Source organism: Hordeum vulgare, chromosome 1H, assembly GCF_904849725.1.
Source record: "Hordeum vulgare subsp. vulgare chromosome 1H, MorexV3_pseudomolecules_assembly, whole genome shotgun sequence".
Classification (NCBI taxonomy): Eukaryota; Viridiplantae; Streptophyta; class Magnoliopsida; order Poales; family Poaceae; genus Hordeum; species Hordeum vulgare.
The window spans coordinates 388,583,582-388,591,761 of NC_058518.1; positions in this window are offsets into that span (position 1 = coordinate 388,583,582).

Genomic DNA, 8,180 nt, shown 5'->3' on the forward strand with positions numbered 1-8,180 from the left:
GACAATGCTCCAATAATGATGATCATCACACTTTCAACTCAAAACTTAGAACAACTATGACTCTATATGGAATGTCTTCGGTAGTGTACCGTGGCAATGATCTAGCATGGCATAGACATCAATGGAAACATCATGCTAGCTATCTTACGATCATGTAAAGGCAATGTACACGTGGTGGCACATATCATGGTGGTAGTTCCATGGCAATATATCTTAGAATGACTTTGCAAAAGCCATAGTATGTAGGTATGGTGGCTGTTTTGAGGGAGGCTAATGGTAGGTTTTGTGCACCGGCGAAAGTTGTGCGGCACTAAGAAGATAGTGATGGTGGAAGGTGAAAGTGCATCTAAACCATGGACTCAACATTAGTCATGAAGAACTCATATACTTGTTGCAAAAGTTTTATTAGTAATCGAAACAAAGCATTCAGCGCATACTCCTAGGGGAAGGGTTGGTAGGTATAAACCATCGCGCGATCCCGACCGCCACACAAAGGATGACAATCAATATACTAATCATGCTCAGACTTCATCACATAGCGGTTCACCATACGTGCATGCTACGGGAATCACTAACTTCAACACAAGTATTTCTAGATCCACAACACCTTACTAGCATGACTTCAATATTACCATAACCACAACTCAAAACTAATTGAGATGAATCAAACTTCTTTAACTATTCAATGCACATGAAGGTGGAAGTTTTCGTATCCTTTTGGATAACTACCCCTTTTGAGACTACTTTCAAAGCATAGATCAACTACCAAGCCATGCACCGCCGTGCTCTAAAAGATATAAGTGAAGCACATAGAGCAAAAGTATCTAGCTCAAAAGATATAAGTGAAGCACATGTGAGCTGAATTGTCTACCAAAAGATATAAGTGAAGCTCGACAAAATCACGGTGTGTGCATGTCTCTCTCTATAGGTGTGCAGCAAGGATGATTGTGACACAACAAAAATAAAATACTCCTACGATACAAGATGCTCCAAGCAAAAACACATAACATGTGGTGAATAAAAATATTGCCCCAAGTAACGTTACCGATGGATTGAAGACGAGAGAGGGGATGCCTTCCCGGGGCATCCCCAAGCTTAGGCTTTTACGGCATCCTTGATTCTCTTGGGGTGCCTTGGGAATCCCCAAGCTTGATCTCTTGCCACTCTTTATCTTCTTGTCCATAAGAACTTCACCCAAAACTTGAAAACTTCACAACACGAAACTTAAATAGAAACTCGTGATAACATTAGTACAAGAAAGCAAACCACCACTTCCTTAGGTACTGTAGCAAACTTAAATTCTACTTGTGCTGATGTTGAGTTACTTTAATTTGAATCTTCCATGGCTAATACCCCCCGATACTATCCATAGTTTCATCAAAATAAGCAACCAACACAACAAAAACATAATCTGTTAACAGCAGACCAGTCTGTAGCAATCTGTATGTTTCATATACCTATGGTACTTCAAAAATTCTGAAAAATTACGAAAGTCTGAAGAATTTGCGTAGAAATCAGCAGCAAAAAGAATCAACTCAAAAACTATTACAGAAAAAAATGAAAACTATTTTTGCGAGAAGAAAGTTTCTGTCTTTCCCAGCATGACCAAACGATCATCCTCAAAACTAATCATAACGGTTTTGCTTGGCACAAACGCAAAAAGAAACACAAAAAACACAATCATAACAGAATTATGAAAGTGCAGAAAACACAAAACAGAAAGAAAAAGATAGATTCGTTGGGTTGCCTCCCAACAAGCGCTTTTGTTTAACGCCCTTAGCTAGGCGAAAGTGATGGAATCACGTATAGTCATCTTTGGTGCTCAAACCATAAGTAGCACTCATCATAGATCCATAAGGCAATCTTATTTTATTTCTTGGAAAGTGATCCATGCCCTTCTTTAAAGGAAATTGAAATCTAATATTCCCTTCCTTCATATCGATGATAGCACCAATAGTCCTTAGGAAAGGTCTACCAAGAATAATGGGACATGAAGGATTGCAATCTATGTCAAGTACAATGAAATCCACGGATACATAGTTCTTATTTGCAACAATAAGAACATCATCGATCCTCCCCATGGGCTTCTTGACGGTAGAATCCGCAAGATGCAAATTAAGAGAACACTCTTAAATCTCATGAAAACCAAGAATATCACATAAAGACTTTGGAATCGCGGAAAAACTAGCACCCAAATCACACAAAGCATTGCACTCATAGTTTTTGATCTTGATTTTGATAGTAGGTTCCCACTCATCATGAAGTTTTCTAGGTATAGAGACTTCTAGTTCGAGCTTCTCTTCAAGAGATTTCATCATAGCATCTACGATATGCGCGGTAAAGGCTTTACTTTGGCTATAAGCATGTGGAGAGTTTGCAATGGATTGCATCAAAGAAATGCATTCAAACAAGGAGCAATTATCATAATTGAATTCCTTGAAATCCAAAGTGGGAGTTTCATTACTACCCAAATTTTGACTTCTTCTACTCCACTCTCCACACCTTTATCATCAAGATAGGTGGACTCCGAATTATTGGGGCATTTTTCAACCAAAGTGGATTCATATACAGCCCCTCCATAAGTAGGTTTGACACGCGAAAACAAAGATTCAAGAGGAGACACACCAAGCACTTTAAGATCTTTGCGATTTGCATCACTAGAACGCACCCTTTTAAACCATTCATGTCTAGCGCGAATTTGGGCGGTTCTTTCTTTGCTCTTATTCATGGAGATACGCATAGCTTTCAAAGTTTCATCCAAGTTGATCTTGGGAGGAGCACATCTAACTTTCAAAGCATCAATATCACAAGACATCCTATCAACGCTCTTAGCCAAATCGTCTATTTTGAGTAGTTTTTCCTCTATGGACGCATTGAAAATCTTTTGAGAGTTGATGAACTCTTTGATATTACTCTCTAGATCATAGGGTAATTTGTTGTGATTTCCATAAGTGTTGTCATAGGAATTGCCATAATTGTTAGAGGAGTTACTAAGAAAAGGCCTAGGAACATAGTTTCCTCTAAAAGCATTGTTGTTGCCAAAATTGTTCCTACCAACAAAGTTCACGTCCAAACTAGCGTTGCTACTCTCAATCAAAGAAGATAGTGGCATGTCATTAGGATCTACGACATCATTTCTACTAGCAACCAAATTCATCAACTCGTCCATCTTAGCACTAAGCGAGTTAATCTCTTCTATAACGTGCACCTTTTTGCTAGCAGGTGACCGTTCAGTGTGCCACTGAGAGTAGTTGGTCATGATATTGTCTAGGAGTTTTGTAGCGTCTCCTAACGTGATTTCCATGAACGTTCCACCTGAGGCAGAGTCCAAGATATTGCGAGAAGCAAAATTCAAGCCAGTGTAAAAGATTTGTATAATCATCCACAAACTCAAGCCATGAGCGGGACAATTTCTAATCATAAGCTTCATCCTCTTCCAAGATTGTGCAACGTGTTCATGATCAAGTTTCTTGAAATTCATGACATCGTTACGTAAGGAGATGATCTTAGCCGGCGGAAAATACTTGGATATGTAAGCATCTTTGCACCTATCCCAAGAATCGATACTATTTTTAGGCAAATAAGAAAACCAAGTTTTTGCGCGATCTCGCAATGAGAAAGGAAAAAGTTTCAACTTAATCACGTCATTATCCACATCTCTTTTCTTTTGCATATCACAAAGCTCAATGAAGGTATTGAGATGGGATGCGGCATCTTCACTAGGAAGGCCAGAGAATTGCTCTTTCATAACAAGATTCAACAAAGCAGCGTTGATTTCATACGATTCCGCACTAGTGGCGGGAGCAATTGGAGTACTAATAAAATCATTATTATTAGTGCTCGAGAAGTCGCAAAGTTTGGTGTTTTCAGACATGATGTCTTCAACAAACAAACAAGCACACAAGCAAGCAAGAAACCGGCAAAGGAAAACGACAAGGGCAAGAGAAAACGGCGAAGGAGAAAGGCGAATGAAAACGACAAATGTGAAGTGGGCGAGAGGAAAATGAGAGGCAACTTGCAACAAAAGTAAATGCAAGAGAAGAGTTTGTGAGACCTACTTGGATAGATCTTGATTTCTCCTCCCCGGCAACGGCGCCAGAAATACTTCTGATGGCTGCTGTGTATCCCTTGCAACGGCGCCAGAAATAGTTGTGTCGACGGCACCAGGAATCCTTCAGGTGCGGCTACGCCTTAAGGGACTTCCTAGGCAAGTATGCAAAGGATTTCCCCCGTGGCCTTGGATCCTTGCGTTGGTGTTCCCTCGAAGCGGAAAGGGTGATCTAGCATAGCGACGGTAAGTATTTCCCTCAGTTTGAGAACCAAGGTATCAATCCGGCGGAAGAGTATCTCAAGATCATGCACAAACACAAAAGCTTGCACCCAACGCTATGAAGGGGTTGTCAATCCCTTATAGATTGTTTGCCAAGTGAGAACTGAAAGCAACAAAGTAACAAAGCAAAGTAAAAGCAGATTTGTAAACGATGGATGTGAATAGACCCGGGGGCCGTAGTGTTTACTAGTGGCTTCTCTCATGAAAGCAAGTAGACGGTGGGTGAACAAATTACTGTCGGGCAATTGATAGAACTGTGCAGAGTCGTGACGATATCTATGCAATGATTATTTCTATAGGCATCACGTACGAAACAAGTAGACCGATACTTTCTGCATCTACTACTATTACTCCACACGTCGACCGCTATCCAACATGCATCTAGTGTATTAAGTCCATAAGAACAGAGTAACACCTTAAGCAAGATGACATGATGTAGAGGGATAATCTCAAACCAATGATAAAAACCCCATCTTTTTACCCTTGATGGCAACTGCTTGATGTGTACCTTGCTGCCCCTACTGTCACTGGGAAAGGTCACCACATGGCAGAACCCAAAACCAAGCACTTCTCCCATTACAAGAATCATAGATCTAGTTGGCCAAACAAAACCCAAGACTCGGAGAGACTTACAAGGATATCAAATCATGCATATAAGAAATCAGCAAAGACTCAAATATATATCATAGATAATCTGATCACAAGTCCACAATTCATCGGATCTCGACAAACACACCGCCAAAGAAGATTACATCGGATAGATCTCCATGAAGATCATGGAGAACTTTGTATTGAAGATGCAAGAGAGAGAAGAAGCCATCTAGCTACTAACTACGGACCCGTAGGTCTGAAGTGAACTACTCACGAGTCCCTCCAAAGTCCCCTCCGGCAGGGTGCCGGGAAGGGTCTCCAGATGAGATCTCGCGGAAACGTAAGATTGCGGCGGCGGAAAAGTATTTTTGAGGCTCCTGTGATTTTTTGCAGAATATTTGGGAATATATAGGTGCAAGACCTAGGTCAGGGGGCGGCCAGGGAGGCCACAAGCCTGCCCACCGCCGCCTCCCCTGGTGGCGGAGTGGGGGCTTGTGGGATCCCTGGAGGCCACCTGGCTTGGCCCAAAAGCCCCCCGGACTTCTTCCGTTTGGGAAAAAAAATCATTTCTGGGTTTTTCTTCCATTTGGACTCCGTTCCAAAATCAGATCTGAAGAAGTCAAAAACACGGAAAAACAGGAACCGACACTTGGCACTGAATCAATAAGTTAGTCCCAAAAAAGATATTAAAAGATACATAAATCATACAAAGAAGGCAAGATAATAGCGTGGAACCATCAAAAATTATAGATACGTTTGAGACGTATCACTTCCCCTCCCCAATTTCTGTATCGTCTCCAACAAGGCCCTCTTCTTGCTCCTCCTACTCCTCTCGGCATTGGTCATCCTAGCCACTCCTCTTTAGATTTATTGGACCAAAATTTTCAATTGCATGCGTAATTAATCCGTAAACCCACATCCACCCTAATTAATTAGCATTTGTGGACCCACCACCCTCTCTAACCCTAAAGCCATGACATCTCTTTCTTCTTGATTTCATCCGATTGATCGACATGACATTGGAGAGAGACAATCGAGAGAAGTTTTAGGTGAGAATTATTTTCTAAATTGTAGCTCTATATATGCTTAAATTTGAGTAGTATGTATCATATTGTATGAGCATGCATGCATGCATAATTGATTGTTGGTGTGGCGCGGTGGACGTGTTGGGAGAAAAAACATTTGGTTAATCGCATGTTCTGTTGCAAATTTCCAGGGAATACAAATGAGTGCAAACTCTTGTCCAAATGTTGATTAATTTCCGTTTCATCAAGTTGGTATCATTCAATATGTCTCATTTTTAGCAAAGGTCATGCCATTTTTTTCCATATTCTTAGAATGAATAGTTATCTATTACGTTATCTATGTATGTTGCAGGTTGTGGCTTCGAATGATGGATCATAGTTGGATGTACTCCATAACACAGGCGTCCAATGATTTTATTAATGGGTTGATGGAGTTCTTAGATTTTGCGAGGGAATATGTTAGGAAAAGCGGCTTGAAGAAATATGTTGTTCGTGTGTTGTTTGCGAGAATGATGTTATGTTTACAATTGATTCAGGAGAGTTGCATAAGCACTTGTTGGCTAGTGGTTTCATGTCGGGTTAGGGAAGCACACCCATGAGGTCGTCTCCTCCTATGGTAGCCGCTGCTCCGGCCGCTATAGGAGCCCACCACCACATGATCCGCCGGCATTTCCCATCGCTCAGCCGTCCGCCCCACAGCGCGTACGCCCGTACGCCTACATGGATATCTACACGAGGTACTGGGAGATGGCGACGCCGCTCCCTTGGGGAGATTCCCACCTCCCTGACTACTAGCACCCGTCCATGGATAGGGTGCCAATCCCTTCGGTGCCGGTGAGCGGCCGTGCCCGCCTTGAGTAGATCGAGCGACGCCGCACGCGCCTGGCTCCGGATCTGCTCCACGACCCAAGGTACAAAATGAACTCACCACTATGGGAGATGTGGGTCCATGACGAGCACGACCTGCGGCGGCAATCATTTTTTGTTGGTCGTCCACTTAGCCCACGACAGCGACGTGCTGCTAGCCCGCCCCAAATGTGTGGTCGTAGGCATGTGCAAAACCTCACACTGATGCCATCACCGTCCCCGTCCCAGCCACCACCACCTCCGATGATCGAGGAGGAGGCCGAGCTCATGAGGCGTGTCAGGAAGGACTCCATGAACACGCACGACGAGCGACAATGGGTGGGCCTGGAGACGTTGTTGGCCCTCTCTGCAGCCGACGACATGGCCATCTTGGAGATGGAGTAGGCCACCATGGTGAAGGAGGAGGTCAAGGAGGAGGTGGTGGACGAGCCACCACTCGCCACATGGAACCAACAACTTCTGGGCCAGTAGTGTGGCTCGTCGGCCACGACGTCGAAGATGGACGATACGTTGGGTGTTGGGCCATGATCAGCGACACCACCACGGTCACCCGAGCTGGACGAGGAGCCACGAGAGGAGGTGGTGCTCGTGCCGCTAGTGCCTCCGGTCTGGTAGGGGTCGCCGACCTACCTTTGGCATCTGCCTCCATACGTCGACCACATGAGCGACAATGATGAGTAGGACGACGCTCGTGAAGACGACGCGACCTCACCTGAGACAGGGGCCTTATCTTTTTTATGTTTTATGTTTAATTAAGAAATGTATTAAACTTGGCTAGTATGAATGTGTGGACGTTTAAATGTTTTTATTTATGTTTGAATATTATTTGCAATTGGACTTGTACTTTTTGGGAACACAATTCAAGTCCGCAAACGTGGACACTTTGGGATGTGGCAACCGGTTGGGGACACCGATGGCAGATGACCGCAAACCGAGAGGCATGCCCGTTTTTCTCCCCCAAATGGACAAAATATAGAGAAAACGGACGTACGGATGGGGTCATGCATTGGAGTTGGCCTAATATCCATAGACCTCTATCCACATGCATCTACAGCTAATATCCACTTCAAGACCGGAATCTATCATATATCCAAAAGTGTTAATTAATAAAATAAAGCATTGCATTAATCAAAGTGACATGATGTTGATAGTATACCTCTGATATGTCTCCAATATACCAATAATTTATGAAGTATTCATGCCATATTTACCTATGTTTACAATAGCTTTATAAAGTTTAGATGCATTTTATATCATTTAATTATAGCTAACCCGGACTAACGCTGTCTTTAGCAGAATTACCGTGGTGTTGTTTTTATGCACAAAATAAAAGTTCTCAAAATTGCCCGAAACTTTTTGACGATTTT